The sequence below is a fragment of the Triticum aestivum genome, chromosome 7A (genome assembly GCF_018294505.1).
Source record: "Triticum aestivum cultivar Chinese Spring chromosome 7A, IWGSC CS RefSeq v2.1, whole genome shotgun sequence".
In the NCBI taxonomy this organism is placed as follows: domain Eukaryota; kingdom Viridiplantae; phylum Streptophyta; class Magnoliopsida; order Poales; family Poaceae; genus Triticum; species Triticum aestivum.
Window position 1 is genome coordinate 225,112,825 of NC_057812.1, and position 10,537 is coordinate 225,123,361.

Genomic DNA, 10,537 nt, shown 5'->3' on the forward strand with positions numbered 1-10,537 from the left:
TCTATCCATCCTTGTCTTTGCTTGTAATTATGGAGCACCCTAGCTTCAGTCAATCGAGCTCTACTTTTGCTACTTTGTGAACCTGGGCAGATTGTCAACTTGTTTGCAATTTTGTCGATGATGTTGTAGTTGATCCGTGCATGCTATGCTATTGTTCTTGACATGTATAGCTTGCATTTTGCGTCTTCTTAATGGGTGTATGCTTAGCTTGTCATGCCTTGCTCTGTAGTGAGTGCATCGAGCTCGTAAACATGCCTACTTGAGTTATGTTTCAGCATGTGCCAGTTTTCACTAAGTCTGAGAACTGATTATGTTTTTGCCATGTTCACATGCTTGCAATTGTATTTTCTGATCCCTTTTGGCTACGGCGTCGAACCTCGGGAACCGTGTTCCCAGATCCAGATTCAAATTTTAGGGTTGACCCCGTTTTTCCCCCTAAGTCCCTAATTTTTTGGCTCATGTTCATAGCATCGTAACTCTGCATCCGTAGCTCCGTTTTGGGCATATAACATATCTAAATGTTCACCTCAGAGAGTACATCATTTCATTCTAGTGCATCATTTTCATTTGAGTTCATCTTGATGCCCGAAATGCTCCTAGAAGAGGGCTACTTGAGATATTTGTCAGATCTGCTGCTCCATTTAGCTTTATGTCATTTTTGACATGATTATTGTGTGCATGCTATGTCCATGATTCTACATATGTTTTGTTAAGGATTTTGTCATCTTTCCAGAGGTGCAACCCATGTGTTTTTGTGATGTCTGTGGTGACTAGCACAAGCTTGCAAAGTGGTGCTCTTGGTAATCCTGATTTCAGGGACTTAGCATTTCCACTAAGTCCTTGAGCTGTTTATCTCATATTGCCATATGTTCATGTTGTTTCCTAGTGATCCGTGCCTCTTTTGAGGATGATCAGTAAGGATGTTTTGTTAATCTTGTATTGATTTCTCCATCCATGTCTTTGTTTTAAATTATGGAGCACCCTATCTTGAGTCAATCGAGCTCTACTTTTGCTACTTTGTGAATCTGGGCAGATTGTCAACTTGTTTGCAATTTTGCCGATGATGTTGTAGTTGATCCGTGCATGCTATGCTAATGTTCTTGCCATGTCTAGCTTGCATTTTGTGTCTTCTTAATGGGTGTATGCTTAACTTGTCATGACTTTCTCTGTAGTGAGTGCATCGAGCTCGTAAACATGCCTACTTGAGTTATGTTTCAGCATGTGCCAGTTTTCACTAAGTCTGAGAACTGATTATGTTTTTGCCATGTTCACATGCTTACAATTGTATTTTCTGATCCCTTTTGGCTACGGCGTCGAACCTCGAGAACCGTGGTTGACCCCTTTTTTTCCCTAAGTCCCTATTTTTTTTGCTCATGTTCATAGCCTCGTAACTCTGCATCTGTAGCTCCGTTTGGGCATATAGCATATCTAAATGTTCACCTCAGAGACTACATCATTTCATTCCATTGCATCATTTTCATTTGAGTTCGTCTTGATGACCGAAATACTGTTAGAAGAGGGCTACTTGAGATATTTGTTAGATCTGCTGCTCCATTTAGCTTTTTGTCATTTTTGCCATGATTATTATGTGCATGCTATGCCCATGAGTTCTACATATGTTTTGTTAAGGGTTTTGTCATCTTTCCAGAGGTGCAACCCATGTATTTTTGTGATGTGTGTGGTGACTAGTACAAGATTGCAAAGTGGTGCTCTTGAAAATCCTGATTTCATGGACTTAGCATTTCCACAAAGTCCTTGAGCTGTTTATCTCATATTGCCATATGTTCATGTTGTTTCCTAGTGATCCGTGCCTCTTTTGAGGGTGATCAGTAAAGATGTTTTGTTAATCTTGTACTGATCTATCGATCCTTGTCTTTGCTTGCAATTATGGAGCACCCTAGCTTGAGTCAATCGAGCTCTACTTTTGCTACTTTGTGAATCTGGGCAGATTGTCAACTTGTTTGCAATTTTGTCGATGATGTTGTAGTTGATCCGTGCATGCTATGCTATTGTTCTTGACATGTCTAGCTTGCATTTTGCGTCTTCTTAATGGGTGTATGCTTAGCTTGTCATGACTTGCTCTGTAGTGAGTGCATCGAGCTCGTAAACATGCCTACTTGAGTTATGTTTCAGCATGTGCCAGTTTTCACTAAGTCTGAGAACTGATTATGTTTTTGCCATGTTCATATGCTTGCAATTGTATTTTCTGATCCCCTTTGGCTACGGCGTCGAACCTCGGGAACCGTGTTCCCAGATCCAGATCCAAATTTTAGGGTTGACCCCGTTTTTTCCCTAAGTCCCTAATTTTTTTGCTCATGTTCATAGCCTCGTAACTTTGCATCCGTAGCTCCGTTTTGGGCATATAGCATATCTAAATGCTCATCTCAGGAAGTACATCATTTCGTTCCATTGCATCATTTTCATTTGAGTTCATCTTGATGCCCAAAATGCTATTAGAAGAGGGCTACTTGACATATTTGTCAGATCTGCTGCTCCATTTAGCTTTTTGTCATTTTTGCCATGATTATTGTGTGCATGCTATGCCCATGAGTTCTACATATGTTTTGTTATGGGTTTTGTCATCTTTCAAGAGGTGCAACCCATGTATTTTTGTGATGTGTGTGGTGACTAGCACAAGATTGCAAAGTGGTGCTCTTGGTAATCCTGATTTCATGGACTTAACATTTCCACAAAGTCCTTGAGCTGTTTATCTCATATTGCCATATGTTCATGTTGTTTCCTAGTGATCCGTGCCTCTTTTGAGGGTGATCAGTAAAGATGTTTTGTTAATCTTGTAGTGATCTATCCATCCTTGTCTTTGCTTGCAATTATGGAGCACCCTAGCTTGAGTCAATCGAGCTCTACTTTTGCTACTTTGTGAATCTGGGCAGATTGTCAACTTGTTTGCAATTTTGTCGATGATGTTGTAGTTGATCCGTGCATGCTATGCTATTGTTTTTGACATGTCTAGCTTGCATTTTGCGTCTTCTTAATAGGTGTATGCTTAGCTTGTCATGACTTGCTCTGTAGTGAGTGCATCGAGCTCGTAAACATGCCTACTTGAGTTATGTTTCAGCATGTGCCTGTTTTCACTAAGTCTGAGAACTGATTATGTTTTTGCCATGTTCACATGCTTGCAATTGTATTTTCTGATCCCTTTTGGCTACGGCGTCGAACCTCGGGAACCGTGTTCCCAGATCCAGATCCAAATTTTAGGGTTGACCCCGTTTTTTCCCTAAGTCCCTAATTTTTTTGCTCATGTTCATAGCCTCGTAACTTTGCATCCGTAGCTCCGTTTTGGGCATATAGCATATCTAAATGCTCATCTCAGGAAGTACATCATTTCGTTCCATTGCATCATTTTCATTTGAGTTCATCTTGATGCCCAAAATGCTATTAGAAGAGGGCTACTTGACATATTTGTCAGATCTGCTGCTCCATTTAGCTTTTTGTCATTTTTGCCATGATTATTGTGTGCATGCTATGCCCATGAGTTCTACATATGTTTTGTTAAGGGTTTTGTCATCTTTCCAGAGGTGCAACCCATGTATTTTTGTGATGTGTGTGGTGACTAGCACAAGATTGCAAAGTGGTGCTCTTGGTAATCCTGATTTCGTGGACTTAGCATTTCCACAAAGTCCTTGAGCTGTTTATCTCATATTGCCATATGTTCATGTTGTTTCCTAGTGATCCGTGCCTCTTTTGAGGGTGATCAGTAAAGATGTTTTGTTAATCTTGTAGTGATCTATCCATCCTTGTCTTTGCTTGCAATTATGGAGCACCCTAGCTTGAGTCAATCGAGCTCTACTTTTGCTACTTTGTGAATCTGGGCAGATTGTCAACTTGTTTGCAATTTTGTCGATGATGTTGTAGTTGATCCGTGCATGCTATGCTATTGTTCTTGACATGTCTAGCTTGCATTTTGCGTCTTCTTAATGGGTGTATGCTTAGCTTGTCATGACTTGCTCTGTAGTGAGTGCATCGAGCTCGTAAACATGCCTACTTGAGTTATGTTTCAGCATGTGCCAGTTTTCACTAAGTCTGAGAACTGATTATGTTTTTGCCATGTTCATATGCTTGCAATTGTATTTTCTGATCCCCTTTGGCTACGGCGTCGAACCTCGGGAACCGTGTTCCCAGATCCAGATCCAAATTTTAGGGTTGACCCCGTTTTTTCCCTAAGTCCCTAATTTTTTTGCTCATGTTCATAGCCTCGTAACTTTGCATCCGTAGCTCCGTTTTGGGCATATAGCATATCTAAATGCTCATCTCAGGAAGTACATCATTTCGTTCCATTGCATCATTTTCATTTGAGTTCATCTTGATGCCCAAAATGCTATTAGAAGAGGGCTACTTGACATATTTGTCAGATCTGCTGCTCCATTTAGCTTTTTGTCATTTTTGCCATGATTATTGTGTGCATGCTATGCCCATGAGTTCTACATATGTTTTGTTATGGGTTTTGTCATCTTTCAAGAGGTGCAACCCATGTATTTTTGTGATGTGTGTGGTGACTAGCACAAGATTGCAAAGTGGTGCTCTTGGTAATCCTGATTTCATGGACTTAACATTTCCACAAAGTCCTTGAGCTGTTTATCTCATATTGCCATATGTTCATGTTGTTTCCTAGTGATCCGTGCCTCTTTTGAGGGTGATCAGTAAATATGTTTTGTTAATCTTGTAGTGATCTATCCATCCTTGTCTTTGCTTGCAATTATGGAGCACCCTAGCTTGAGTCAATCGAGCTCTACTTTTGCTACTTTGTGAATCTGGGCAGATTGTCAACTTGTTTGCAATTTTGTCGATGATGTTGTAGTTGATCCGTGCATGCTATGCTATTGTTTTTGACATGTCTAGCTTGCATTTTGCGTCTTCTTAATAGGTGTATGCTTAGCTTGTCATGACTTGCTCTGTAGTGAGTGCATCGAGCTCGTAAACATGCCTACTTGAGTTACGTTTCAGCATGTGCCAGTTTTCACTAAGTCTGAGAACTGATTATGTTTTTGCCATGTTCACATGCTTGCAATTGTATTTTCTGATCCCTTTTGGCTACGGCGTCGAACCTTGGGAACCGTGTTCCCAGATCCAGATCCAAATTTTAGGGTTGACCCCGTTTTTTCCCTAAGTCCCTAATTTTTTGCTCATGTTCATAGCCTCGTAACTTTGCATCCGTAGCTCCGTTTTGGGCATATAGCATATCTAAATGCTCATCTCAGGAAGTACATCATTTCGTTCCATTGCATCATTTTCATTTGAGTTCATCTTGATGCCCAAAATGCTATTAGAAGAGGGCTACTTGACATATTTGTCAGATCTGCTGCTCCATTTAGCTTTTTGTCATTTTTGCCATGATTATTGTGTGCATGCTATGCCCATGAGTTCTACATATGTTTTGTTAAGGGTTTTGTCATCTTTCCAGAGGTGCAACCCATGTATTTTTGTGATGTGTGTGGTGACTAGCACAAGATTGCAAAGTGGTGCTCTTGGTAATCCTGATTTCGTGGACTTAGCATTTCCACGAAGTCCTTGAGCTGTTTATCTCATATTGCCATATGTTCATGTTGTTTCCTAGTGATCCGTGCCTCTTTTAAGGGTGATCAGTAAAGATGTTTTGTTAATCTTGTAGTGATCTATCCATCCTTGTCTTTTCTTGCAATTATGGAGCAGCCTAGCTTGAGTCAATCGAGCTCTACTTTTGCTACTTTGTGAACCTGGGCAGATTGTCAACTTGTTTGCAATTTTGTCGATGATGTTGTAGTTGATCCGTGCATCCTATGCTATTGTTCTTGACATGTCTAGCTTGCATTTTGCGTCTTCTTAATGGGTGTATGCTTAGCTTGTCATGACTTGCTCTGTAGTGAGTGCATCGAGCTCGTAAACATGCCTACTTGAGTTATGTTTCAGCATGTGCCAGTTTTCACTAAGTCTGAGAACTGATTATGTTTTTGCCATGTTCACATGCTTGCAATTGTATTTTCTGATCCCTTTTGGCTACGGCGTCGAACCTCGGGAACCGTGTTCCCAGATCCAGATTCAAATTTTAGGGTTGACCCCGTTTTTTCCCCTAAGTCCCTAATTTTTTGGCTCATGTTCATAGCCTCGTAACTCTGCATCCGTAGCTCCGTTTTGGGCATATAACATATCTAAATGTTCACCTCAGAGAGTACATCATTTCATTCCAGTGCATCATTTTCATTTGAGTTCATCTTGATGCCCGAAATGCTCCTAGAAGAGGGCTACTTGAGATATTTGTCAGATCTGCTGCTCCATTTAGCTTTTTGTCATTTTTGACATGATTATTGTGTGCATGCTATGCCCATGAGTTCTACATATGTTTTGTTAAGGATTTTGTCATCTTTAGATCTGCTGGTCCATTTAGCTTTTTGTCATTTTTGCCATGATTATTGTGTGCATGCTGTGCCCATGAGTTCTACATATGTTTTGTTAAGGGTTTTGTCATCTTTCCAGAGGTGCAACCCATGTATTTTTGTGATGTGTGTGGTGACTAGCACAAGTTTGAAAGTGGTGCTCTTGGTAATCCTGATATCATGGACTTAGCATTTCCACAAAGTCCTTGAGCTGTTTATCTCATATTGCCATATGTTCATGTTGTTTCCTAGTGATCCGTGCCTCTTTTGAGGATGATCAGTAAGGATGTTTTGTTAATCTTGTATTGATCTCTCCATCCATGTCTTTGTTTTAAATTATGGAGCACCCTATCTTGAGTCAATCGAGCTCTACTTTTGCTACTTTGTGAATCTGGGCAGATTGTCAACTTGTTTGCAATTTTGCCGATGATGTTGTAGTTGATCCGTGCATGCTATGCTATTGTTCTTGCCATGTCTAGCTTGCATTTTGTGTCTTCTTAATGGGTGTATGCTTAACTTGTCATGACTTGCTCTGTAGTGAGTGCATCGAGCTTGTAAACATGCCTACTTGAGTTATGTTTCAGCATGTGCCAGTTTTCACTAAGTCTGAGAACTGATTATGTTTTTGCCATGTTCACATGCTTGCCATTGTATTTTCTGATCCCTTTTGGCTACGGCGTCGAACCTCGGGAACTGTGTTCCCAGATCCAGATTCAAATTTTAGGGTTGACCCCGTTTTTTCCCCTAAGTCCCTAATTTTTTGGCTCATGTTCATAGCCTCGTAACTCTACATCCGTAGCTCCGTTTTGGGCATATAACATATCTAAATGTTCATCTCAGAGAGTACATCATTTCATTCCAGTGCATCATTTTCATTTGAGTTCATATTGATGCCCGAAATACTGTTAGAAGAGGGCTACTTGAGATATTTGTCAGATCTGCTGCTCCATTTAGCTTTTTGTTATTTTTGACATGATTATTGTGTGCATGCTATGCCCATGAGTTCTACATATGTTTTGTTAAGGATTTTGTCATCTTTCCAGAGGTGCAACCCATGTGTTTTTGTGATGTCTGTGGTGACTAGCACAAGCTTGCAAAGTGGTGCTCTTGGTAATCCTGATTTCAGGGACTTAGCATTTCTACTAAGTCCTTGAGCTGTTTATCTCATATTGCCATATGTTCATGTTGTTTCCTAGTGATCCGTGCCTCTTCTAAGGATGATCAGTAAGGATGTTTTGTTAATCTTGTATTGATCTCTCCATCCATGTCTTTGTTTTCAATTATGGATCACCCTAGCTTGAGTCAATCGAGCTCTACTTTTGCTACTTTGTGAATCTGGGCAGATTGTCAACTTGTTTGCAATTTTGCCGATGATGTTGTAGTTGATCCGTGCATGCTATGCTATTGTTCTTGCCATGTATAGCTTGCATTTTGTGCCTTCTTAATGGGTGTATGCTTAGCTTGTCATGACTTGCTCTGTAGTGAGTGCATCGAGCTCGTAAACATGCCTACTTGAGTTATGTTTCAGCATGTGCCAGTTTTCACTAAGTTTGAGAACTGATTATGTTTTTGCCATGTTCACATGCTTGCAATTGTATTTTGTGATCCCTTTTGGCTACGATGTCGAACCTCGGGAACCGTGTTCCCAGATCCAGATCCAAATTTTAGGGTTGACCCCGTTTTTTTCCGTAAGTCCCTAATTTTTTGCTCATGTTCATCGCCTCGAAACTTTGCATCCATAGCTCCGTTTTGGGCATATAGCATATCAGATTGTTCGCCTCAGAGAGTACATCATTTAATTCCATTGCATCATTTTCATTTGAGTTCATCCTGATGCCCGAAATGATGTTAGAAGAGGGCTACTTGAGATATTTGTCAGATCTGCTGCTCTATTTAGCTTTTTGTCATTTTTGCCATGATTATTGTGTGCATGTTATGCCCGTAAGTTCTACATATGTTTTGGTAAGGGTTTTGTCATCTTTCCAGAGGTGCAACCCATGTATTTTTGTGATGTGTGTGGTGACTAGCACAAGATTGCAAAGTGGTGCTCTTGGTAATCCTAATTTCAGGGACTTAGCATTTCCACAAAGTCCTTGAGTTGTTTATCTCATATTGCCATATGTTTATGTTGTTTCCTAGTGATCCGTGCCTCTTTTGAGGGTGATCAGTAAGGATGTTTTGTTAATCTTGTAGTGATCTATCCATTCATGTCTTTGTTTGCAATTATGGAGCACCCTAGCTTGAGTCAATCGAGCTCTACTTTTGCTACTTTGTGAATCTGGGCAGATTGTCAACTTGTTTGCAATTTTGCCGATGATGTTGTAGTTGATCCGTGCATGCCATACTATTGTTCTTGCCATGTCTAGCTTGCATTGTGTGTCTTCTTAATGGGTGTATGCTTAGCTTGTCATGACTTGCTTTATAGTGAGTGCATCGAGCTCGTAAACATGCCTACTTGAGTTATGTTTCAGCATGTGCCAGTTTTCACTAAGTTTGAGAAGTGATTATGTTTTTGCCATGTTCACATGCTTGCAATTTTATTTTCTGATCCCTTTTACCTACAGCTTGAACCTCGGGAACCGTGTTCCCAGATCCAGATCCAAATTTTAGGGTTGACCCCGTTTTTTCCCTAAGTCCCTAATTTTTCTCCTCATGTTCATAGCCTCGTAACTTTGCATCCGTAGCTCCGTTTTTGGCATATAGCATATCCAAATGTTCATCTCAGGAAGTACATCATTTCATTCCATTGCGTCATTTTCATTTGAGTTCACCTTGATGCCCGAAATGCTATTAGAAGAGGGCTACTTGAGATATTTGTTAGATCTGCTGGTCCATTTAGCTTTTTGTCATTTGTGCCATGATTATTGTGTGCATGCTGTGCCCATGAGTTCTACATATGTTTTGTTAAGGGTTTTGTCATCTTTCCAGAGGTGCAACCCATGTATTTTTGTGATGTGTGTGCTGACTAGCACAAGCTTTGAAAGTGGTGCTCTTGGTAATCCTGATTTCATGGACTTAGCATTTCCACAAAGTCCTTGAGCTGTTTATCTCATATTGCCATATGTTCATGTTGTTTCCTAGTGATCCGTGCCTCTTTTGAGGGTGATCAGTACAGATTTTTTGTTAATCTTGTAGTGATCTATCCATCCTTGTCTTTGTTTGCAATTATGGAGCAACGTAGCTTGAGTCAATCGAGCTCTACTTTTGCTACTTTGTGAATCTGGGCAGATTGTCCACATGTTTGCAATTTTGTCGATGATGTTGTAGTTGATCCGTGCAAGGTATGCTATTGTTCTTGCCATGTCTAGCTTGCATTTTGTGTCTTCTTAATGGGTGTATGCTTAGCTTGTCATGACTTGCTCTGTAGTGAGTGCATCGAGCTCGTAAACATGCCTACTTGAGTTATGTTTCAGCATGTGCCAGTTTTCACTAAGTCTGAGAACTGATTATGTTTTTGCCATGTTCACATGCTTGCAATTGTATTTTCTGATCCTTTTTGGCTACGGTGTCGAACCTCGGGAACCGTGTTCCCAGATCCAGGTCCAAGTTTTAGGGTTGACCCCGTTTTTTTCCCCAAGTCTATAATTTTTTTGCTCATGTTCATAGCCTCGTAACTTTGCACCGTAGCTGCCTTTTGGGCATATAGCATATCAAAATGTTCATATCAGAGAGTACATCATTTCATTCCATTGTATCATTTTCATTTGAGTTCATCTTGATGCCCGAAATGCTGTTAGAAGAGGGCTACTTGAGATATTTGTCAGATCTGCTGCTCCATTTAGCTTTTTGTCATTTTTGCCATTATTATTGTGTGCATGCTATGCCCATGAGTTCTACATATGTTTCGTTAAGGGTTTTGTCATCTTTCCAGAGGTGCAACCCATGTATTTTTTTGATGTGCGTGGTGACTAGCACAAGCTTGCAAAGTGGTGCTCTTGGTAATCCTGATTTCAGGGACTTAGCATTTCCACAAAGTCCTAGAGCTGTTTATCTCATATTGCCATATGTTCATGTTGTTTCCTAGTGATTCGTGCCTCTTTTGAGAATGATCAGTAAGGATGTTTTGTTAATCTTGTAGTGATCTATCCATCCATGTCTTTGTTTGCAATTATGGAGCACCCTAGCTTGAGTCAATCGAGCTCTACTTTTGCTACTTTGTGAATCTGGGC